The sequence below is a fragment of the Bubalus kerabau genome, chromosome 2 (genome assembly GCF_029407905.1).
Source record: "Bubalus kerabau isolate K-KA32 ecotype Philippines breed swamp buffalo chromosome 2, PCC_UOA_SB_1v2, whole genome shotgun sequence".
NCBI classification, from domain to species: domain Eukaryota; kingdom Metazoa; phylum Chordata; class Mammalia; order Artiodactyla; family Bovidae; genus Bubalus; species Bubalus kerabau.
Window position 1 is genome coordinate 157,419,348 of NC_073625.1, and position 26,272 is coordinate 157,445,619.

Here is a 26,272-nt window from a genome sequence, read left to right on the forward strand (position 1 = left end):
GCACTTTAGTTGAGGGCGATTTCTTTGCTCCCCGGTAAGTCTGGCTGCTGACTCTGCAGGGAAGGGCTGGTGGAATGCAGAGAACTCTGGGAGGAGGAGGCTGCTGCACAGAATCCAGGGAGGAATGCAGAGAATGGAGAGCCAGCAGATGGAGATCCATGTGGCCACAAAGTAAAATTTAGTTTAATGCATATTAAATTTGTTCAATTTTTTTTAAAGTTAGAGAAAAATCCCCCAAGTTATTTAGCTGTCTAACAGAAAGTCACTGTACTGATAGATGAGGTGGGTTTTTAACACGAGTCTACTAAAGGACACTAGAGGGCAGCATTGTTAAGAAAAAAAATCAATGGCTTTTACTTGACAACCAGGGAAATGCATTTTTAAAGCATCCCAGTCAGAGCACCAATTCTGAGTGGGGAAAATGACGTTAGGAAGCTCATCTAGTGCATTGCTTCCACCCGCCTCTGGGAAAGGACATGCAGACAAACAAACGGATTCAGTCTGGCAGTTCTGGACTGAATGTGGCTCCCTCTGCCCTCACTCCCCGCTTTTCCAGGAAGCTTCAGCACGAGTGGCTCTCAACTCTGACTGCACACGAAAGGACCTGGGGAGCTTGGAAAATGACACTACCCGGGCTCCACAGAAGGTCTATTGTATCAGAATCTCTGGGGGTGAAGCCAGGCATCAAGATTTTAAAAACTCAACCCAGGTGATTGCATGCGCAGCCTGGGTTTAGGGTCGCTGTGCTTGTCTAGTGTGATAGTGCTCAAGTGTGGCTTCTGGACCACTAGCAGCAGCCCCTGGGAACCTGTTAGAAATGCAGGTCCTAGGGCCTCACCCCAGATGCTGTGCTGTGCTGTGCTGTGTGCTGAGTCGCTCAGTCCTGTCCGACTCTTAGCGACCCCATGGACTGCAGCCTACCAGGCTCGTCCGTTCATGGGATTTTCCAGGCAAGAGTACTGGAAAATGATGGTTTCCATGTTGAAACCATCATTATTATTTAGCCCACAGTACACAGACAGCTCTCTCTCTCTTATTTCCTGGATCCTTGGCACAGAACTGACTATGAAAGTTACAGGTCGAGTTTGTTTCCCTGAATATCCCATTCTCCATCTGTGAAGTGAGGATGTATTGATCCTGTGGAATTCTTCCAAAGCTTGACATGAGATAATGTATGTAGGCCAACTGGTGGGTGACTCTAAAAGAATAACACAAACTGAGTAACAGGTAAGCAGGATGTGGTCCTGGTTGTTTCTTCTCAAATAAGCTCAGATTTTAACATTTTATTTTATTTTTTAAAGTTGTTATTCTTCATTCAGTAACATAGGTCATCTCTGTTTAAAAATATGTATTTTATGTGAAATGACTAAGTGAAACTACTTATTTTGAGTGAAAGAAATTTGCTGATAAATATATTTACTTTTCTAATTGGCCCCCATGACTGAGTAACTGAAACATGCAGAAAATAGCTGTTCACATTAAACCTTTTTCATGTGAAATTTTCCCTAGAACTTTGAAAGTTTTATGCAAGTTGTTATACTGCATAAACAATAAACCGTAGGGACTAAAGATACAAATAGGCACAAATTAGTTTTTTGATCAAATGAAATGTACTAAATCTGGCCATACAGACACATAATGATAAAAACAATAGAAACCTTAGAGATAATTCAGGGCAGCTTCTTCTTACTCTAGATGAGGAAACAGGCTAGGAGTTCATTATTTTAAGGCATAATTGAAAGCTCAAATGTTATTAACAATTATAAATAGTTCAGTTATGCTTAGAAAATGCTGAGAGTAAATACACAAAATAATAATGGTAACATATAGAGGAACTATACGTAACTTTTTTATTTCCAAGTCGCCTGTAAATGTGTTATCATAATTTAATGATTTAAAAAATAGAAAAGAAAGAAGAGTCCCTAATAAGCAAAGCACCACTTTAAAATACTAACATGCTATAGGTTAATTCACAAATATTAGGTTTAACCAAACACAATTTCCATTTTTAGAGGCCAAAAATGGTTGCACTCTTTCAAGGGGAGTGGACGGCAGTGGAGGCTGGGGCACTGGTAGAATGTAGGGGCTTGGTTTCATCAGAGGAGAAAAAATAGTTTTTACTCCAGACTAGCTGTTTGTTTGTTGTTTACCTAACTTCAGTTGTTTATTTATTTATTTAACTTCAAAAGCTTGTGGTGGTGGTTTATATTCATGGTCTGTGACTTAGAGGTTTCCTCCTGGATCTCTGTCAGTCATTTACCATCTTGGCTATGGAGAAACCTCTCCCAGTGCTCAGCTGAGCATCAGCACATAGAGGACCATCTTTCATCACTGGAATGGAAACCTGTATCCATAAATGGAGTGACGCCATGTTTAGCCTTAAAGGTTTGCCTACTGTCTGAGGACAGGCCTGGCTCCATCTGCCTTCCAGAGCACACAGGAGACTCTGGGTTCTGGGTTTTGTCTCATCACTGTCACGAAGTTGGACATATTCTCCAACCTTGCTGAATCTCAGTTTCTTCAACACAAATGACCAGACTGATATTAACTGAGCATATAATAACTTATATTAACTTATGTCCTTATAATAACTGTTTAGGTGGGTAATGTTTTCATCTTTATTTTATTGATGACAAATCTGAGACTCAGAAAGGTAATTGCTTGGGCAGGTTCTCAGTAGGTAGTATGTAAGGCCACTTTTAGCTTTAAAGTTCTGTGATTAGTTATCCTGCAAGGCTTTGTGCATAGTACATTGTGGGAGAAGGTAGGCTGGGGACAAAAAAATAACAGGGCATTCACTTAATTGACTGCCTTGTATGTTTGTGAATGTGTGATGCCATGTGTGTGGGTCTGTTCATACCTTTGCATTTAATACATTGATGACTATAATTTATGATGTGTATGAATGACTTGACTATATAGAGCTTCTCCATCTTTGGCTGCAAAGAAGATAATCAATCTGATTTTGGTATTGACCATCTGGTGATGTTTATGTGTATAGTCTTCTCTTGTATTATTGGAAGAGGGTGTTTGCTATGACCAGTGTGTTCTCTTGGCAAAACTCTGTTAGCCTTTTCCCTGCTTCATTTTGTTCACCAAGACCAAATTTGCCTGTTACTCCAGGTATCTCTTGACTTTCTACTTTTGCATTCAATCCCCTATGATGAAAAGGACATCTTTTTTGGGTGTTAGTGCTAGAAGGTCTTGTATCAGCTTTTTGAGCATTATTGGTTGGGGCATAGAGTTGGATTATTGTGATATTGAATGGTTTGCCTTGGAAACGAACAGAGATCTATACAGTCAGCAAAAAACAAGACAGGGAGCTGACTGTGTCTCAGATCATGAACTTCTTACTGCCAAATTCAGATTTAAACTGAAAAAAGTAGGGAAAACCACTAGACCATTCAGGTATGACCTAAATCAAATCCCTTATGATTATATAGTAGAAATGACAAAAGATTCAAGGGATTAGATCTGATAGACAGAGTGCCTAAAGAACTATGGATGGAAGTTTGTGACCTTGTACAGGAGGCAATGATCAAGACCATCCCCAAGAAAAATAATTGCAAAAAGGCAAAATGGTTCTCTGAGGAGGCCTTACAAATGGCTGAGAAAAGAAGAGAAGCTAAAGGCAAACAAGCAAAGGAAAGATACCCATTTGAATGCTTAATTCTAAAGATCAGCAAGGAAAGATAAGAAAGCCTTCCTCAGTGATCAATGCAAAGAAATAGAGGAAAACAATAGAATAGGAAAGACTAGAAATCTCTTCAAGAAAATTAGAGATACCAAGAGGACATTTCATGCAAAAATGGGCACAATAAAGGACAGAAATGGTATGGACCTAACAGATGCAGAAGATATTAAGAAGAGGTGGCAAGAATACACAGAAGAACTGTACAAAAAGGGTCTTCATGACCCAGATAATCACAATGAAGTGATTACTTACCTAGAGCCAGACATGCTGGAGTGCAAAGTCAAGTGGGCCTTAGGAAACATCACTATGAACAAAACTAGTGGAGGTGATGGAATTCCAGTTGAGTTATTTCAAATCCTGAAAGATGATGCTGTGAAAGTGCTGCACTCAATATGCCAGCAAATCTGGAAAACTCAGCAGTGGCCACGGGACTGGAAAGGGTCAGTTTTCATTCCAATCCCAAAGAAGGGCAATGCCAAAGAATGTTCAAACTACTGCACAACTGCACTCATCTCACACAATTGCAAAGTAATGCTCAAAATTCTCCAAGCCAGGCTTCAGCAATATGGGAACCGTGAACTTCCAGATGTTCAAGCTGGATTTAGAAAAGGCAGAGGAATCAGAGATCAAATTATCAACATCTGCAAAATCATAAAAAAAGCAAGAGAATTTCAGAAAAACATCTACTTCTGCCTTATTGGCTACGCAAAAGCTTTTGACTGTGTAGATCACAACAAACTGGAAAATTCTTAAAGAGAAGGGAATACCAGACCACCTGACCTGCTTCTTGAGAAATCTGTATGCAGGTCAGGAAACAACAGTTAGAACTGGACATGGCACAACAGACTGGTTCCAAATGGGAAAAGGAGTACGTCAAGGCTGTATACTGTCACTCTGCTTATTTAACTTATATGCAGAGTATATCATGAGAAATGCTGGGCTGGATGAAGCACAAGCTGGAATCAAGATCGCCAGGAAAAATATCAATAACCTCAGATATGCAGATGACACCAACATTATGGCCAAAAGCGAAGAACTAAAGAGCCCCTTGATGAAAGTGAAAGAGAAGAGTAAAAAAGTTGGCTTAAAGCTCAACATTCAGAAAACTAAGATCATGGCATCTGATCCCATCACTTCATGGCAAATAGATGGGAAAATGGTGGAAACAGTGGCAGACTTTATTTTTGGGGGCTCCAAAATCACTGCAGATGGTGACTGCAGCCATGAAATTAAAGACGCTTGCTCCTTGGAAGAAAAACTTATGACCAACCTAGACAGAATATTAAAAAGCAGAGACATTACTTTGCTGACAAAGATCTGTCTGGTCACATTTATGGTTTTTCAAGTAGTCATGTATGGATGTGAGAGTTGGACTGTGAAGAAAGCCGAGCGCTGAAGAATTGATGCTTTTGAACTGTGGTGTTGGAGAAGACTCTTGAGAGTCCCTTGGACTGCAAGGAGATCCAACCAGTCCATCCTAAAGGAGATCAGTCCTGGGTGTTCACTGGAAGGACTGATGCTGAAGCTGAAACTCCAATACTTTGGCCACCTGATGGGAAGAACTGACTCCTTGGAAAAGACACTGATGCTGGGAAAGACTGAAGGCGGGAGAAGAAGGGGATGACAGAGGATGAGATGGTTGGATGGCATCAATGACTCGATGGACATGAGTTTGGGCAAGATTCGGGAGTTGGTTATGGACAGGGAAGCCTGGCGTGCTGCAGTCCATGGGGTTGCAAAGTGTCTGACATGACTAAATAACTGAACTGAACTGAAGTACCCCTAAGTTCCGAAGTGAGGTACTAGATTACTTTTGTAGGACTAGTTAAAAAAAAGGTGTGGCCATCCTTAGGCCAATCCCTACCTTAAAAGAATCAGTGGGTGGAGGCGGGGGTTGAGAGACACTTTATTTGGACTTATTTGAGTTCTGTGGCATTTTCCGACCTTCCTCTGTGATGCCACTCCCCTCGTCCATCTTTTGCCTTGTCTCAAACTGAATAAGCTCCAAAACCACAAAATCCTATTTGCAGAACTTGCAAATTAAGACAGCTTCCTGCTGTAAGGATTGAATGCTGTGATTTTGTCCCCAACAGGCACTCCTGGAGATTCTGCTCATTCCTTGTTCAGCTCCCTGATACAGAGGAGGAGACTGCCTGGTGCTGAGTACTTCTAATATTATTTCTTCCTGCATCAGACATGTGCTCTTTAATCCTGGCAAAAAAGCAAATGTTCATTTTATATTTAGATAAGGATGGCCAAGTGACTTGCTTAAGGCAATGACTTAGCTTTCTTATCTTTCAATATGTCTCTATCCTCATTATTTCTCTGTAATCCTCTTATCACTATGTCCAGTCTTTCCAGCTTCTCACCTGGAATCGCTCCTGCCTGCTGAAATAATGGAGAGTATGGATCATAAAATTGCACCTCTTCCTTCAACATAATCTAGCATGGTGCCTACTATTTCCTATTAAAACCGGGTGTTTTCAAACTTTTGGAATCCTTCTGTTTGGGTAATAACTAACTGGTGGTAATTTAAGAGGTGATTTCTGTCCTGATGAAAGGGAGGCAGCATTCACAAGGAGTAGAGAGTACAGTGCTTTCTTGCACAGATCAAATTCTATAGGATTTGTGAACAGTGGAATGCATTCTAATTCATTTAAAAACATTTGAGAACTTCCCTGGTGATACAGTGGGTAAGAATCTGCCTGTCAATGCAGGGGACATGGGTTCAGTCCCTGGTCCGGGAAGATTCCAAATGCCTCAGAGCAATTAAGACTGCACCGCAACTACTGAGCCTGTGTGCCCTAGAGCCTGAACTCTGCAACAAGAGAAGCGACCGCAAGAGAAGCCCTCATTCCACGACGAAGAGTAGCCCCGACTCGCTGCAACTAGAGAAAGCCCACAAGCAGCAAGCCAGACTCAGTGCAGCCAAAAATTAAATAAATAAATAAAATTATTAAAAAAAATGAAAACATTTGAAAGGAGAACAATTAAACTCATTGCCTTAAAGTTTGTCTAGAGTAAGGCAACAAATAAACAGATTTAAAGAAACAAACAAAAAAACTAAGTGAACTGAAACTTTGGGGTTAAATTTACTTCCTAGATACCTGACTTGTATCTTCATCTGTGAAGCTAAAAGCTATATGCATTAGTGGATTATTTCCTGAGATTTCTTTTGACAGTGTTACTAGTCAATCTTTAAAAAAGCATGTTTAATAGTTTGAATATGTATATTCTCCTCATGTGGAGATCTCTCTGATAAATTTAAAAAATTAAAATTTGGGAAAAGATCTCTTTTCTTCTAAAATATTAAAAGTTTTGCTCTCGTCAATTAAGCCCCACAAATTTTATCATAGAATTCAGCTGTCTTGGTCCATTTGGGCTGCTATAACATATATGTGTTGTTGTGTTCAGCTGTTCAGCTGTGTTTGACTCTTTGCAACCCCATGGACTATAGCTACCAGGCTCCTCTGTCCATGGCATTTTCCGGGCAAGAATACTGGAACAGGTTGCCATTTCCTATTCCAGGGAATCTTCCTCACCCAGGGATCTAGCCTGAGTCTCTTATGTCTCCCACCATGACAGGCAGATTCTTTATCACTGAGCCACCTGGAAACCCCTATAACAAATATACTATACATACATGCATACACACACACACACACACACACACACACATATATATATATACACACATATGACAAAATATCACAGATGGCTTAAACAGCAAACATTCATTTCTCACAGTCTGGAGCATGGGAAGTCTAAGGTCAAGGCACTGGCAGATTTGTTATCTGGTGAGAGTTGTCTTCCTGGTTCATAGACAGCCACCTTCTCACTGTATTGTCACATGTGGAAGGGGTAAGGCAGCTCTATGTGGTCTCTTTTATAAGGGCACTAATCACTTTCATGAGGGCTGCACCCTCCTGGGCTAGTCACTTACTAAGGCCCTCTTACTAGCATCACTTTGGCGGTTAGGTTTCAACATATGGATTATGCAGGGACACAAACACTCTGGCTATAGCAACAGCCTAGAAAATTCTCAAAGCAAGGGTTACCAGCTGCTTATCTCTTCTACAGATGACATTCCCATGAACACCTGATGGTGAATAACCAGATTTTTTTTCTAGTGAATGTACCAGGATGAATGATCTACAAAATGTATGCAGAAATAAATAAGGAAATTAATCTGCCATGTACATGTATTTGATAGAACCAATTCTAATTTTAGAATAGCTAGGTAAAACAGTCCTTATATACTAGGAACAGTTACAGTAGAAATTTCTGATATATGACTATAACATGTATCAGCAACAAATAGAAAGACATGATAGAAGTTATAGATACTTTCAATCAGCTATAATGCATAAAATATCTGAAAATTTGAGAATTATTAGCTTTTTACTTTGTGATCCTCTTGAGTTGTGGGTTGTAGTTCTTCTCACTGAGAAATGAGGATGTTTCAAACTTCCTGGTTTGAAACAATTAGGTTTCAGGGCTTTTTTTTTTTTAATGGGAGAAGTTTTTGAAAACTCAATAGAAAGTTTTTAAATTGTAAAAGAAATTTATTGGCTCTTGTCACTGGAAATACAGAGGTCAAACAAAGTTCAGAATTGGTAGTTGCAACAACCAAGTTGTTGAGAATCAACTTTTCTAACTCTCTGCTATCCTCGGGTTGGTTTCCCTCATGACATTAGGGTGGCTCTTGGTAGTATTTACGGCATTGTGGGTTTTTTTATCCATACTCAGCAGGGCCCTTTTGCCTCAGTATTCCAACATTCCTGAGATTCATTCTAATTAGGTTGCTTCAGTCACATGAGCCAGTGACTCTAGTCGGGCTGATTGTGTTAACACAATCCAGAGCTCACCTCAGAACTGAGGTCCGGCCAAAAGAAAGGAAGCAGCCTTCCTCCGGGTCAACTGGCAGTCTGGGAAGGGTCATCGACCACGTGAAAATGTGGATACCTGAGGAGTAATGTCTACTGGGCAGACAATTAACTATTTTCACCATGCTCAGAAAGGGTCTTTCTGGGCACACCACCAAGAAAGGGCCCAGGGAGAGTGCAAGTCTGTTGAGTGCCTACTATGTGCTGGGCACATTACCAGCATTATTGCATTTGAATTTTACTATAGCCCTGTGAGATGGTGTCATTACACTTCCATTTCACATTTGAAGCAATTGAAGCTCAAAGAGAGATGAAAAAGTTGATGATGCCAGATTTGTACATTTCCTCTAAAACTAGCCCCCTGCTCAAACCAAATGAAGCAGAATATGTTTTCCCCTTCCTTTTCGCCTATATTTGTATGTTTTAAAACATGTGTTACAGTTCAAGAAACTTTTGTTTTTTATTATTTATTTATTTTGACCACACCGCATGGCATGTGGGATCTTAGTTCCCAGACCAGGAATTGAACCTGTGCCCCTGCACTGGAAGCAGAGTCTTAACCACTAGACCACATGGGAAGTCCCCTATATTTGTATATTTTATTCCCACTCTTTTGATTATGCTATTTGAAGCATGTAGAGGCTTAAAGTATCTCTGTCAACTGAGGAAAAAGCCTTTAGGCATATCAAAAGGAAATGCAAAACAAATAAAGAATAGTTTTCTAAATGTTCACTGAGATACTAAAAAATAAATTTAACAAAAATCCACCCATTCTACATGGTGCCTAATATTTCTGTATCCATTATCAGTGGTTATTTTTATACTTGGGAGTACCTGTCATTGCCTTGTAGATTACCTGACTCAAGTCTCAAATTCCTGATCTTTTAAATTGTGTGACTGTCAACCTCATCAGTCAGACAGTCAGATGTGGGAAGCTGACATTAGCTTCTTATTCTATTATCCTGTCTGGAGCTTTTATTTATACAACTGTCTGTGTATCAGCTTCTTGGGACAGGCTTTAAACTTTACTTTAAAAGGAATTTTATCTTCTGGAGGAAAGAATAAAGCAAGCCAACTTGGCAGAGGATTGATAAGAGTAAAAAATGTTTACCCTAATGAGATTTTCTACTGGCAAATCCAGTTTCATGCTGTAACAGGAGGCAATCTTTATTGCTTCTTTAAAAGTGTAGAGCTGGATTTACTTCCTGATTCTACTATGGGAGACGTCTGGAAGGAGATGCTGTCTTAATGATATTAAAACCTCTATGCCTACAGCAGATGCACCTCACTGGCAGCCCCAAATCCATTTTGGCTCTGTAGTGCTTATCTATATTTGTCAGGTATCTGGTAATTAAACAAAAGGCGACTTTTAAACTTGACATGGAGCGGAATGATTTTCTCAGCTTTTCAGTGAACTACCTGGTAAAAAGAGGAGCTACTCACTCTGAATATTTCCAAATGAGGCACCTGCTGTTCTCTATGTTCGAATGTAAGCCAGGCCCAGAAGGAGCTGGGCAACATTCACCACAAGGGCCATTGCAGAGGAGGCTGGCTTGTCCCCAGGCACGCCCACTTCTCTTCCTTGTACCTACTTCACTTTTCTACATTTGTTTGCTTGTCTAGGACCCTTAATCTCTCTTTTTAGGTGGCCTTTCTTTCCCATTTCTGAGTTTTTCCACCTCCCACTCAAAGATGGCTGTTTCCCCTTATTTTCTTCACTAGAACTATTTCATAGATGGTGCTTCTTAAATATTCTGACCACATGACCCACTAAGGTGGGCACAGAAGCAAACACTATTAGAAGGCCTTGGCTTTAGCACAGAAATTTATGCAAATCTCTCTTCTATACCATAGTAAAACATTCACTTTAAAGCAATATGTTCTTATTTCTAAATCTTTGACTTTATAAAACTTTATCACGGAAGGAAAAGGTCTCAAGTCTACTCTGGCTTTTGTCCAGCTCCTCTCAGCCACCCAAAGCCACCTCATCCATGTCCAGCATACTTCCTGTGCCTCAGGGGAAAGGCATGCCTGCCTGTGAGGCAAAGAGCAATGAGAGGGAGTCAGTGACTGAAAAGGTAGAATGAATTGTCCCTCTTGGGGGACTGGTCTTTAGACACATAGCCCTAGTTTGACCTAATCCTTTATGCCCTGAACTTTTATATATTTCTATGCCATGTTTTATGAGGCTCCCTCACATAGATATACAGATCTTCAGTCTTCTGGAGTAATAATGATAATTGTTTACACTAATTTAGCACATATTATGTACTTGGCTTATTCTAAACACTTTATGTATATTAACTCATTTTATTGGCACTACAGTCTTAGAGAGTAGGTCTGTTGTTCTTATTATCTTGTTTTGCATGTGAAGAAACTGAGGCACAATAAGGGGAGTAAGTCACTCAAAATCACCCAGCTAATCTGTGTATTGGGGCCAGGATTTGAAAGTAAGCAGTCTGGCTCCTGTCTGCTTTTAACCACAAATAACACTTCAGCAAGTTAGAAATGACAGACTTGTGTCCAGCAAAGAGAACCCAGAGGCCCTGATAGAGCATTATGGTTACATTTAAGGAGTGAAATGTTGATTGCAGAGCTCTTTTGGGAACCACAAGAATCTTTCTCTGTTTCCCGAGAGCAGCATGTTATATAGGGGCTGCCCAGTGTGCGTGTGACCACATAGTGCTTCTCTGGGACATGGCAACACTCCCTGTTTGGCCTTCACTGCCATGCAGCGTGTATACATGAACCTCTTTCAATGCAGGAAAAGTTGAAGGACAGACAGACTTGACAGAGAGAATTGCTGTCTATGACATACGGCAGGAGAAGGTAAGTGCCAGAGAAAGGGGCATCATGCTGTACAAGTGAGCAAGAGCTATTAATCCCATCATGGCTTCCATGGCTTCTGTTTTTTAAACAAAGAGCAATGTTTTGCAAAAAATAATTTATTGTGCTTCTCAATCAATTAAAAATACATGGTTAATATATGAAATAAGTACCTGTACTACCAAGCTCATATATTATAAAATATATATAATGGTATCCACATCTTGGCTTCAATATACTATTCTCCACTGAAAGAAACCAAGACTCCTTAGAGAAATGGCTGATTACAGGGCTGGGGAAAGCACAGGTGAGCTTGGAACACTTTGTGCTGGGAAGCCAAAAAAGTCCTTAAAAAAAGATGCAGACATGTCAAAAAAACACAAAAGACGTGTCAAAGATCCTTCAAATGGCCATATCTGGGATAATTGCAGCAACAAATTAATGATGGTAATGAATCATAAATTAAAGAAAAAATCTTCCATGAGTTCATACTGATAAAAATAACTGAATAAAATTATTCAATAATTGAATAATGGAGGAGAAGGGGAAGCTCTTCCTTGCAGTAGAATGCCAACTAAAAAATTTAGAACGTATGATGGAAATAGAAAAATCACCCTTTAGCCAACACCACAGTACTAGTTCAGACATCAGTGAAGAGTACTAAAATCAAGTAGGCAAAATTGTAATGAGAAACAAGATATTTGCATAGCTTCAAAGTGTCTCTCTCAAAAATACTCATTGGGGATATAAATATAAACACACACACACACACACACAAACACAAACACATACACCTAATATATACTAAAGGAAAAGGTACAAACTAGGAGAAACCTGGTAAGCATCACCTTAACCAAGAGAGTAAAGCATCATCAGGAATGGGAAAATGTGACAGTATGTACCCCCTGCTATATTACACAGCATCATTTCTGTGGTACTCTTGCCAAAAATGCCTAACCTGAATTTAATCACTAGTGGACAAACTCCAGTCATGGGACATTCTGAAAAATAACTGGCTAATAGTCTTCTAAAGTGTCAAAATTACAAAAGACAGAGTTGAGGAACTGATGCAGCTTAAAGGAGACCAAAGACACATTACAATGAACAGCAACATGTAAATTTTGAGTTGATTTGGACCAGAAAAGAATATTAGTGGGGCAGTTAGAGAAATATGAATATGATCCATAGATTAAACAGTATTATTGTATCAATGTTAATTTCCAGATTTTGATACTTACACAATGGTTATATAGAGCTTCCCTGGTGGCTCAGATGGTAAAGAATCTGCCTGCAATGCAGAAGACCTGGATTCAATCCCTGGGTTGGGAAGAGCTCCCTGAGAAGGAAATAGCAACCCACTCCAGTATTCTTGCCTGGGAAATCCCATGGACACAGAAGCCTCTTGGGCTACAGTCCATGAGATCACAAAGAGTCAGGCATGACTAAGTTATTAACACAGCGGTTATATAAAATGCTAACACTTAAAGACAGTTAGAACTGGACATGGAACAACAGACTGGTTCCAAATAGGAAAAGGGGTACGTCAAGGCTGTATATTGTCATCCTGCTTATTTAACTTCTGTACAGAGTACATCATGAGAAATGCTGGGCTAGATGAAGCACAAGCTGGAGTCAAGATTTCTGGGAGAAATATCAATAACCTCGGATATGCAGATGATACCACCCTTATGGCAGAAAGCAAAGAAGAACTAAAGAGCCTCTTGATAAAAGTGAAAGAGGAGAGTGAAAAAGTTGGCTTAAAGCTCAACATTCAGAAAACTAAGATCATGGCATCGGGTCCCATCGCTTCATGGCAAATAGATGGGGAAACAGTGGTAACAGTGGCTAACTTTATTTTTTTGGGCTCCAAAATCACTGCAGATGGTGACTGCAGCCATGAAATTAAAAGACGCTTGCTCCTTCAAAGAATACTTATGACCAACCTGCTGCTGCTGCTAAGTCACTTCAGTCGTATCCGACTCTGTGTGATCCCATAGACGGCAGCCCACTAGGCTCCCCCGTCCCTGGGATTCTCCAGGAAAGAACAACCAAGTGGGTTGCCATTTCCTTCTCCAATGCAGGAAAGTGAAAAGTGAAAGTGAAGTCACTCAGTTGTGTCCGACTCTTAGCGACCCCCTGGACTGCAGCCTGCCAGGATCCTCCGTCCATGGGATTTTCCAGGCACCACCACTGGAGTGGGGTGCCATTGCCTTCTCCGACCTAGACAGCATATTAAAAAGCAGAGACATTACTTTGCCAATAAAGGTCAGTCTAGTCAAGGCTATGGTTTTCCCAGTAGTCATGTATGGATGTGAGAGTTGGACTATAAAGAAAGCTGAGCGCTGAAGAATTGATGCTTTTGAACTGTGGTGTTGAAGACTCTTGAGAGTCCAACCAGTCCATCCTAAAGGAGATCAGTCCCGAGTGTTCATTGGAAGGACTGACGTTGAAGCTGAAACTCCATTACTTTGGCCACCTGATGCGAAGAGCTGACTCATTGAAAAAGACCCTGATGCTGGGAAAGATTGAGGGCAGGAGGAGAAGGGGATGACAGAGGAGGAGAAGGGGATGACAGAGGATGAGATGGTTGGATGGCATCACCGACTCGATGGACATGAGTTTGGGTAAACTCCAGGAGTTGGTGATGGACAGGGAGGCCTAGCGTGCTACAGTCCATGGGGTTACACAGAGTTGGACAGAACTGAGCAACTGAACTGAAACTGAAAACACTTAAGGAATCTGAGTATGGGGTAGATAGGAATCTTCTATATATTTTTACTGCTTTTTAATGTCTGAAATTAAACCAGTGGATAGCTTAAAAACAGAAAAAATAAAATATACACAATAAATAGAAACTTTAAAAATAATGATATATAAAATAAATGGAAATTATGTTTTCTTTTCATCTTACAATTGGTTATCTGGCACAGCCTGCTTTGGAGGCCACCAAGGGAAGGAGTCTGGCATGGCTCGTTTAGGAAGTGGTGGGTGGGTCTCTGGTGCTGGCATATTTCTGGAGGGATGTGATGAGAAATGGGTTGGCTTCTCATCATGGAATCTGGGTAGGAAAATTGGCACTGAATGTATATTTCTAACCTCCCAGCACTGTGCCTGGACTTGACAGCCACAGTATCATAATTAATATTGACAACTCAATACCACTGGCATTTTTATCTCACTTCTGTGTATGTGTGTGGGTATTGTTTTAATCTCGAGCTTTATCAAAGTAACACACACAGAATGTTTAAAGAGTCGATGCCAAAAGGCTCGTAAACAAAGCAGCATTCTTTCAACTGTGCCTGCACCCCAGAGGAGAAAACCACGTCCAGCATATATGTAGCTGTTTATTCTGATATTAATCTCTATGTTTCTCAACAATATCTACACAGTATTCTCTTGGCCCAGCTTTTTAAAGACATTATCCACTGACTTCTTGTGGAGGTGAGCTCCTACCATACACCTGTCTATCCTATCTTCCCAATATATTCACATCTCAGTTTAGGGTTCACGTCATGGATTCTGTGTTCATTTCAATGCCTGATGCTTAATGTCCACTGCTGAGCAGAGTAGTTTACAATGATTACATTTCCTGTCTTCTATACCTTTTCATTTTCCTTTAGTTGACAATTACTTCATTATACTTCCCATAGTTTGTGCAAGTATCATGGCAACCCACTCCAGTATTCTTGCCTGGAGAATTTCGTAGACAGAGGAGCCTGGTGGGCTATGGTCCATGGGATTGCAAAGAGTTAGACATCACTGAGCAACTAACACTTTCTCTAAAGATACAGCTTTCTGTTTTGGTTAAGTCTGTGGGAAATTCAGTTTCCCGTTTTTCCTGGCAACATCCCATCTAAGGCCCCCATCCTTCCACTACAGCCTGCGCTCGTGCGCTCTGTGCCTGCCGCACATCACCTTTAGCTATGTTTCATATGTTTCATCCTGAAAATTCCCTTTTTCTCTTGAATGAGTTGGATCCACGGCTTCCTCTTCGTTGCTCTCTTTCTCCTCTTTTTTTTTTTTTTTTTTAATGGTGGAGCCCATTTTCCAGTAGCTTTTGAGGAATTATATTTGGGAGATAACAAAGTCAAAAAGCTATTTTTTTCCTCACTCCTGGTTGACAGTTTGCCTTCCATTTTTTTTGCTTAGAACTTTGAAACCTTGTTGCATGATGTTTTGGATCTCAATTTTGCTGTTGAGAACCCCTGCTGCTGCTGCTAAGTCGCTTCAGTCGTGTCCAACTCTGTGCGACCCCATAGACAGCAGCCCAACAGGCGCCTCCATCCCTGGGATTCTCCAGGCAAGAGTACTGGAGTGAGAACCCCTAGACAATCCTTATTCTCAATCCTTTCTGTGTACATGCTATGAATGCTATGGACTATTTTAGGATGCTTTTCCTTATCTTTTCACTTGTGAAATTTCATTATAACATTACTTTGTGTGGGACTTGATCTATTTATTATCCTGGGTACTTGGTGGGCACTATTGATCTAGAAATTCATGTTCTTTAAATTTGGAAGTTTTCTTTTTTTTTTTCCTTTTGATAACTACCTTACTTCCGTTTAGGGATTCCCTGGTGGCTCAGACGGTAAAGAGTCTGCCTGCAAGGAGGGAGACCCGAGTTTGATTCCTGAGTCGGGAAGATCCCCTGGAGAAGGAAAGGGCAACCCACTCCAGTATTCTTGCCTGGAAAACTCCATGGCCAGAGAAGCCTTGCGGCCTACAGTCCATGGGGTAGCAAAGAGTCAGACATGACTGAGCAACTTCACTTTCACTTTCTCTTCCATTTTATCTATTTTCTCTCTAAAGATCTTTTAGTTAAATAAATGTTGGACTTCCTGGATATAATAATAATAATATTATTATTATTATTTGGCTACATAGCTTGTGGGATCTTACTTCCCCAATCAGGGATTGAACCTGGGCCCTCTGCAGTGAAAGCCCAGAATCCTAACCACTGGACCACCAGGGAATTCCCAAGAATCTTAATTTTCTTATCTTTTCACTTCTATTATCCATTTTTTCCCCTACTGTCTGGAGTATTTCCTCAAATTTAATGTCCACATCTTTACCTAAGATGTTTCCTACGTCTGTTGTTTTTGTTCTCTTTGATCCTGTTCTTGTTTAATTGATATAATACCTTCTCTTGTCTCACCAAGTATATTAATTATAGTTTCTTTGAACATTTATATATCTCTCTGCATTACTCTGTTTTCTTTTCTTCTATTTACTTGAGCTCTTTTTTTTTTTTTTTTCTCCTTCACATCAGCAGCTTTCTTTGAATGTCAGGTGATTCTTGGACTTCTGTTCACATTTAAGAATAAAGCACTAAAATTGTGTGTGGATAGCATTTGTCACTGTGGGAGCAATTAAGGCACCTGCCACTTTTTCCCAATGGGATTTTCTTCCACAAAAATGTCAAGATCTTTAAGATATTTTTTCTGGGGTAGTTAATTTTCTCCAGAGTAATATTCCATTATTTTCTGTTTGGGAAAGTGTATCTTGGTTGTTAGCGACCTGGAGGTAAATGAGAAGAGAGGTCTAGGAATCTCATAATTTATAATTTTTTTTCAGCTTGGCTTCACCTTCCTCTGTGTCTGGTACCCCTCAGACTACAGCATCTCAACTCAGTTTCTTGATGTAATGTATCTCTTGCCTCCTTCATTGGAGGGGAAAGGCAGGACCCTGCCTCCAGACCTGGGGACCTAGAGCTCTAATGGTTCTATACGGTTTTTTGAACAACTGCCTTGTTTCTAGTTCACACCTAACTTTCATCTTCAGTGGCATTTGTGCCTCTAATGCTTTAACCATTCTGAGGTTTTCTGAGGTTGCACCATACAAATTAACTTGCTTCTTACCTATAGGTACACTTTGAATAAATATTTCCTCAGTTTTACTAAGTCATTTACAATTCCTCCATCCCTATTCCATTTTCATAAATATTGGTCCAGGTTTCCAGTTGTCTGCTACTTTCATCATAAAGAAAATTTTTGCTCCTTGTATGTTATTTCAGTTCAGTTCAGTAGTTCAGTTGTGTCCGACTCTTTGCAAACCTATGGACTGCAGCAAGCCAGGCCTCCCTGTCCATCACCAGCTCCTGGAGTTTACTCAAACTCATGTCCATTGAATCAGTGATGCTATCCAACCATCTCATCCTCTGTCAACCCCTTCTCTACCCACCTTCAATCTTTCCCAGCATCAGGGTCTTTTCCAGTGCATCGGTTCTTCCCATCAGGTGGTCAAAGTATCAGAGTTTCAGCTTCAGCATCAGTCCTTCTAATGAACATTCAGGACTGATTTCCTTTAGGATTGACTGGTTTATCTCCTTGCAGTCCAAGGGACTCTCAAGAGTCTTCTCCAACACCACAGTTCAAAAGCATCAATTCTTTAGCACTCAGCTTTCTTTATACTGCAACTCTCAAATCCATACACGACTACTGAAAAAACTATAGCTTTGACTAGACGGACCTTTGTTGATAAAATAATGTCTCTGCTTTTAAATGTGCTGTGCAGGTTGGTCATAGCTTTTCTTTGAAGGAGCAAGCGTCTTTAATTTCATGGCTGCAGTCACCATCTGCAGTGATTTTGGAGCCCCCAAAATTAAGTCTTTCACTGATTCCATTGTTTCCCCATCTATTTGCCATGAAGTGATGGAACCGGATGCCATGATCTTAGTTTTCTGAATGCTGAGCTTTAAGCCAACTTTTTCACTCTCCTCTTTCACTTTCATCAAGGGGTTCTTTAGTTCTTCCTTGCTTACTGCCATAAGGGTGGTGTCATCTGCATATCTGACATTATTGATTTTTCTCCCAGAAATCTTGATTTCAGCTTATGCTTCATCCAGCCCGGCATTTCTCATGATGTCCTCTGCATATATGTTAAATTAGCAGGGTAACAGTATATAGCCTTGAGGTACTCCTTTCCCAATTTGGAACCAGCCTAATGTTCTATGCCTGGTTCTAACTGTAGCTTCCTGACTTGCATTCGGATCTCTCAGGAAGCAGGTCAGATGGTCTGGTATTCCCATCTCTTGAAGAATTTTCCACAGTTTGTTGTGATCCACACAGTCAAAGGCTTTGGCATAGTCAATAAAGCAGAAGTAGATGTTTTTCTGGAATTCTCTGGCTTTTTTGATGATCCAACAGATGTTGGCAATTTGATCTCTGATTCCTCTGCCTTTTCTAAATCTAGCTGGAACATCTGGAAGTTCACAGTTAATGTACTGTTGAAGCCTGGCTTGGAGAATTTTGAGCATTACTTTGCTAACGTACGAGATGAGTGCAACTGTGTGGTAGTCTGAACATTCTTTGGCATTGCCCTTCTTTGGTATTGGAATGAAAACTGACCTTTTCTAGTCCTGTGGCCACTGCTGTTTTCCAGATTTTCTGGCATATTGAGTCAGCACTTTCACAGCATCATCTTTACGATTTGAAATAGCTCAACTGGAATTCCATCTCCTCCACTAGCTTTGTTCATAGTGTTGCTTCTTAAGGCCCACTTGACTTTGTACTCCAGCAGGTTTGGCTCTAGGCAAGTGATCACACCATTGTGATTATCTGGGTCATGAAGATCTTTTTTGTACAGTTCTTGTGTGTATTCTTGCCACCTCTTCTTAATATCTTCTGCTTCTGTTAGGTCCATACCATTTCTGTCCTTTATTGTGCCCATCTTTGCATGAAATGTTCCCTTGGTATCTCTAATTTTCTTGAAGAGATCTCTAGTCTTTCCCATTCTATTGTTTTCCTCTGTTTCTTTGGACTGATCACTGAGGAAGGCATTCTTATCTTTCCTTGCTGATCTTTGGATCTCTGCATTCAAATGGGTACATCTTTCCTTTTCTCCTTTGCCTTTTGCTTCTCTTCCTTTCTCAGTTATTTGTAAGGCCTCCTCAGACAACCATTTTGCCTTTTGACTTCTTTTTCTTGGGGATGGTCTTGATCACTGCCTCCTGTACAATGTCATGAACCTTCGTCCATAGTTCTTTAGGCACTCTGTCTATCAGATCTAATCCCTTGAATCTGTTTGTCATTTCCACTGTATAATCATAAAGGATTTGATTTAGGTCATACCTGAATGGTCTAGTGGTTTTCCCTACTTTCTTCAATTTAAGTTTCAATTTGGCAATAAAGAGTTCATGATCTGAGCCACAGTCAGCCCCTGGTCTTGTTTTTGCTGACTGTATGGAGCCTCTCCATCTTTGGCTGCAAAGAATATAATCAATCTGATTTTGGTATTGACTATCTGGTGATGTCCATGTGTAGATGTAGAGTCTTCTCTTGTGTTGTTGGAAGACCAGTTGTTGTGTTTGTTGTGACCAGTACAGTCTCTTGGCAAAACTTTGTTAGCCTTTGCTCTGCTTCATTTTGTACTCCAAGGCCAAATTTACCTGTTACTTCCTACTTTTGCATTCCAGTCCCCTATAATGAAGAGGACATCTTTTTTGGGTATTAGTGCTATTTATTGGGTGGTTTTTTGCAAAGAGGCTTTTTTTTTTTTTTTTTGTAAAGAGGGCAGAAATATTACTTGGTCTTCCTAAATCAAGAGGTTTCCTCACAGTTTTCCAGGTGAGGAAACCAAGACTCAGAGATCAGATGGCTTTCACTTCCTCATCCACTCCCTATTTCACCCAAACTGATCTTTGTCAAAGTTATTGGTGATCTCCACACTATAGACACCAATGAACAATTTTCAGTTCTCACCTTACTTGACCTATCAGTAGCATCTGATACAGTTGATTACTTCCTCCCTCTTGATGTATTTTCTTTACCTTCTCCTTGAGCAGCACACTCTTCTCCCCATGCCCACAACTTCCTAATACTGGAATCTCCAGGTCTTAGTCCTTTGTCCTTTCTTTCTATATTCTTTTTCATATTTTTAAAATCTTTCTATTTTTACTCCCTGTGTGATTTTATCAATTCTCAAAGCTTTAATACCATTTACATGCAGACAACCTCCAAATCTGCATCTCCATGCCAAGGCTATCTCCTGAGTTTCAGATTCAGTGTCCAACAGCCTACTCAACATCTCCACTTGGATGTCTCATGAACATCTCAACCTCAAGATGACTAAGCCCAGACTCCTGATCTTCCCCAACAAGCCTCCATCACCTGTGGTATTCCCCATATCAGTTGATGGCAACTCCATTCTTCTGTTTACTCAGGTCAAAAACCTTGGCATCATTCTTCACTCCTTTCTTTCTGTTACACCCATATCTAGTTCACCAGGAACTTCTGACTCTACATTCAATACTTCTTAAAATTAGACCACTTTACACTTCCACAGTGAGCACCTTCTTCTGAGCCACCATCGTCTCTCACCTGTGTGCCTGTGTGCTTAGGTGCTTAGTTGCATCTCTTGGCGACCTCATGGACTGTAGCCCACCAGACTCCTCTGTCCATGGGATTTTCTAGACAAAAATCCTGGAGTGGGTTGCCATTTCCTACTCCAAAGAATCTTCCCTACCCAGGGATCAAACCTATGTCTCCTGCCCTGGATCTCCTGCACTGGCAGATGGATTCTTTACCACTATGCCATGGGAAGCCCCATCTCTCTTCTAGATTGTTAAAATTATTTCTGAACATATCTCCTTGCTCCTACATTGCTCCTGTATAACTTATTTTAATTCCAGGCCAAAGAGATTCTTTAGAAACGTAAGTCAAATCACATCACTTCTTTGTCCAAACTTCAGTGAGTTCCCAAAGATCTGGGCCCTGTAATCTCTCTAAACTCAACTTTTCCTGTACTCCTTCCTCACTCTGAAGCCACATTGGTATGCTTGATGTTCCCCAAACACAGTGGGCTTCTCCTATCTTAGTGTCTCTGTACTCTTTCTCTAGCCAGAAACACTGTCCTTACCTACCTTCCAATTACTCATGTTACTCCTTCAAGTCTCTTCTCAGTGACTCCTGACTCCAAACATCCCCATTCATGCTACCCTGTTCTACTTTTTCTTTATTCCATAACACTTAGCACTTTCTAATATTATATATGGGGTTCCCTGGTGGCTCAGATGGTAAAGAATCTGCCTGCAATGCAGGAGACCCAGCTTCAAACCCTGGTTTGGGAAGATCCCCTGGAGAAGGAAATGGCAACCCACTTCAGTATTCTTACCTGGAGGATTCCATGGATAGAGGAGCCTGGCTGGCTAAAGTCCAGGGGGTAGCAGAGTTGGACACAACTGAGCAACTAACACATACACACACACACATACACACACATACACACAATAGTCTATGTAAGTTCATTTTTATTGTTTTCCAGTTTATTTCCTGTCTCTCCTGCTAGAATGAATGTGTCCCTCAAGGATGGCTATCTTTGTCTATTTTTTTGTCTTGTCTGTCCCATGCATCAAGGACAATGTCCAGTGCAGCAAGCACTCAAAAATATTAGCTGAATATGAATAAAGGAATGAGACATGTTTTAGACCTGAGTATTTTTTTTTATTGTATCAAGCTCTTCTCTGGGCCATCCTGAATATGGTACAATGACATTAAAATGTATTCTGTAGGTGTTCTGAGGAAGGAGTTTGCAAGATTGACACTGTGCCTGAGAAGGGAGTAGGAGAAATGGATGGGAGAAATAAAATTTCATCCTTTTTCCTTCCCAGTTTTTCTTTTCGTTCCCCATGTCTCCATTTTTTGCTTCCTGTTAAGTTTTGTGTGAATTCTCATGTCATTTTGTCTTTTTCTTCTTGTTTTACTAGATAAAAACACTCATTTCTAGGGATAATTAGGTTCATTCTATCACCAAACATACTTCTAGTTTTCATGTTAGTGATACATTTTCCTTTTTTTGTCCAAGTGAAAGAGAATATTGATAATTCTAAACTTTCCTTTCCTTTCTATTGTTTCCCTGTACCCACACAGTCTTATCTACTGGCCCTTAAAAAAAAAACAACAAAAATGAATTTTATTGTATAAGTAAATTCTGAGTTGACTCTACTAGGATTTTAGAAAATTGTCTAAAGGGATCTCAGTTAGTTATTAGTATGGTAAAATTGGTTTCACTGAAGTTAGTCACACTGGTCATCTTTCAGAATTAAAAAAAAATAAAATCTAATATAAAAATTTCCAGTTTATTGTGATCCACACAGTCAAAGGCTTTGGCATAGTCAATAAAGCAGAAATAGATGTTTTTTTTGGACTCTCTTGCTTTTTCCATGATCCAGTGGATGTTGGCAATTTGATCTCTGGTTCCTCTGCCTTTTCTAAAACCAGCTTGAACATCAGGAAGTTCATGGTTCACGTATTGCTGAAGCCTGGCTTGGGGAATTTTGAGCATGACTTTACTAGCGTGTGAGATGAGTGCAATTGTGCGGTAGTTTGAGCATTCTTTGGCATTGCCTTTCTTTGGGATTGGAATGAAAACTGACCTTTTCCAGTCCTGTGGCCACTGCTGAGTTTTCCAAATTTGCTGGCATATTGAGTGCAGCACTTTCACAGCATCATCTTTCAGGATTTGGAATAGCTCAACTGGAATTCCATCACCTCCACTAGCTTTGTTCGTAGTGATGCTTTCTAAGGCCCACTTGACCTCACATTCCAGGATGTCTGGCTCTAGGTCAGTGATCACACCATCGTGATTATCTGGATCATGAAGATCGTTTTTGTACAGTTCTTCTGTGTATTCTTGCCACCTCTTCTTAATATCTTCTGCTTCTGTTAGGTCCATACCATTTCTGTCCTTTATTGAGCCCATCTTTGCATGAAATGTTCCCTTGGTATCTCTAATTTTCTTGAGGAGATCTCTAGTCTTTCCCATTCTGTTGTTTTCCTCTATTTCTTTGCATTGATCGCTGAGGAAGGCTTTCTTATCTCTTCTTGCTATTCTTTGGAACTCTGCATTCAGATGCTTATATCTTTCCTTTTCTCCTTTGCTTTTCACTTCTCTTCTTTTCACAGCTATTTGTAAGGCCTCCCCAGACAGCCATTTTGCTTTTTTGCATTCCTTTTCCATGGGGATGGTCTTGATCCCTGTCTCCTGTACAATGTCACGCACCTCATTCCATAGTTCATCAGACACTCTATCTATCAGATCCAGGCCCTTAAATCTATTTCTCACTTCCACTGTATAATCATAAGGGATTTGATTTAGGTCATACCTGAATGGTCTAGTGGTTTTCCCTACTTTCTTCAATTTAAGTCTGAATTTGGTAATAAGGAGTTCATGATCTGAGCCACAGTCAGCTCCTGGTCTTGTTTTTGCTGACTGTATAGAGCTTCTCCATCTTTGGCTGCAAAGAATATAATCAATCTGATTTCGGTGTTGACCATCTGGTGATGTCCATGTGTAGAGTCTTCTCTTGTGCTGTTGGAAGAGGGTGTTTGCTATGACCAGTGCATTCTCTTGGCAAAACTCTATTAGCCTTTGCCCTGCTTCATTCTGTATTCCAAGACCAAATTTGCCTGCTACTCCAGGTGTTTCTTGACTTCCTACTTTTGCATTCCAGTCCCCTATGATGAAAAGGACATCTTTTTTGGGTGTTAGTTCTAAAAGGTCTTGTAGGTCTTCATAGAACTGTTCAACTTCAGCTTCTTCAGCGTTACTGGTTGGGGCATAGACTTGGATTTCTGTGATATTGAATGGTTTGCCTTGGAAACGAACAGAGATCATTCTGTCGTTTTTGTGATTGCATCCAAGTACTGCATTTCGGACTCTTTTGTTGACCATGATGGCCACTCCATTTTTTCTGAGGGATTCCTGCCTGCAGTAGTAGCTATAATGTTCATCTGAGTTAAATTCACCCATTCCAGTCCATTTCAGTTCTCTGATTCCTAGAATGTCCACATTCACTCTTGCCATCTCTTGTTTGACCACTTCCAATTTGCCTTGATTCATGGACCTGACATTCCAGGTTCCTATGCAATATTGCTCTTTACAGCATCAGACCTTGCTTCTATCACCAGTCACATCCACAGCTGGGTATTCTTTTTGCTTTGGCTCCAAGCAAAAGAGTTCCAGAAAAACATCTATTTCTGCTTTATTGACTATGCCAAAGCCTTTGACTGTGTGGATCACAAGAAACTGTGGAAAATTCTGAAAGAGATGGGAATACCAGACCACCTGACCTGCCTATTGAGAAATCTGTATTCAGGTCAGGAAGCAATAGTTAGAACTGGACATGGAACAACAGACTGGTTCCAAATAGGAAAAGGAGTACGTCAAGGCTGTATATTGTCATCCTACTTTTTTAACTTATATGCAGAGTACATCATGAGAAACACTGGACTGGAAGAAGCACAAGCTGGAATCAAGATTGCTGGGAGAAATATTAATAACCTCAGATATGCAGATGACACCACCCTTATGGAAGAAAGTGAAGAGGAACTAAAAAGCGTCTTGATGAAAGTGAAAGAGGAGAGTGAAAATGTTGGCTTAAAGCTCAACATTCAGAAAACAAAGATCATGGCATCTGGTCCCATCATTTCATGGGAAATAGATGGGGAAACGGTGGAAACAGTGTCAGACTTTATTTTTTTGGGCTCCAAAATCACTGCAGATGGTGACTGCAGCCATGAAATTAAAAGATTCTTACTCCTTGGAACGAAAGTTATGACCAACCTAGATAGCATATTCAAAAGCAGAGACATTACTTTGCCAACAAAGGTCAGTCTAGTCAAGGCTATGGTTTTTCCTGTGGTCATGTATGGATGTGAGAGTTGGACTGTGAAGAAGGCTGAGCACTGAAGAATTGATGTTTTTGAACTGTGGAGTTGGAGAAGACTCTTGAGAGTCCCTTGGACTGCAAGGAAATCCAACCAGTCCATTCTGAAGGAGATCAGCCCTGGGATTTCTTTGGAGGGGATGATGCTGAAGCTGAAACTCCAGTACTTTGGCCACCTCATGCGAAGAATTGACTCATTGGAAAAGACTCTGATGCTGGGAGGGATTGGGGGCAGGAAGAGAAGGGGACGACAGAGGATGAGATGGCTGGATGGCATCAGTGACTCGATGAACGTGAGTCTGAGTGAACTCCGGGAGTTGGTGATGCACAGGGAGACCTGGCGTGCTGTGATTCATGGGGTCACGAAGAGTCGGACATCACTGAACGACTGAACTGAACTGAATATAAAAATGGATGGATCAAGTTCAAACTGCAGAAGCTGAGGTTTTGTGGGCTTATAATCTTTTTTAGTATTTGAATACTGACAAACACTCCCCAAAATAGTGACACTTTCAAAAGTCCTCAGATGCCTGGGCAGTGTTCATGAGGTACAAGGATATCTGTGTTCAATGTACACATTTTAAACAAGTGGTCAAGGGCCTTATTTTATAATTTGTGGGGACTTAAATCTTTAGCACAGAAGATTTTCCTGAATTTCCAATTATATTGGACATGATATTTTCTGATAAAGCAAACAAATTTGTTTTCTGAAACTAATAGAATAAGTTAATTTTTTAATGTGTAATTTAAGTCATATCAATTTAAAATTAGGTATTTAAACATATATAACTAGTATGTAGAATGAGCATGACTCGTGATAAGTAATTATGACTCTGTTTTATTTTTTAATCTCCCACTGCCCCTTTACATTCAGTGGGAACAATGAAACCTTGACCCTGATGAAAACTCAGGCTGTCTCACAGTTTTTCTGCCTACTCTTGGGTAATGAACAGTCCTGACATCCTTTTAGATCATAAACACAGCCTTTGCAGATATCAATCAAAACTACAAACTCAAATCCTTTCCCTGTCCCAACTGGGACCTGCTTAGACCAACGCCTGCAGCAGAGGGTAATGAGAGGCGGCATGGCTGGCTTCGCTATTTCTCTACTTTCTGCCTCTCCCGTGAACCCTTCTCCTACTGGCTCTGGGTGTCCAGCTCCAGCCCCCACTATCCTCCTGGAGGACAGACCCAAGATGACCC

The 26,272-nt window shown here is 40.5% G+C and overlaps 1 protein-coding gene and 1 non-coding gene across 3 annotated transcripts in view; both read right to left on the reverse strand.

Annotated features, from left to right (window-relative positions):
- KCNAB1 (potassium voltage-gated channel subfamily A regulatory beta subunit 1) overlaps positions 1–26,272 on the reverse strand; it is a 439,216-nt gene that overhangs the window by 31,578 nt on the left and 381,366 nt on the right. The gene's annotated exons all lie outside the window — the stretch shown is intronic.
- On the reverse strand, positions 16,306–16,378 carry TRNAE-UUC (transfer RNA glutamic acid (anticodon UUC)). The gene has a single exon. It is a non-coding gene; the product is annotated as a tRNA-Glu (tRNA).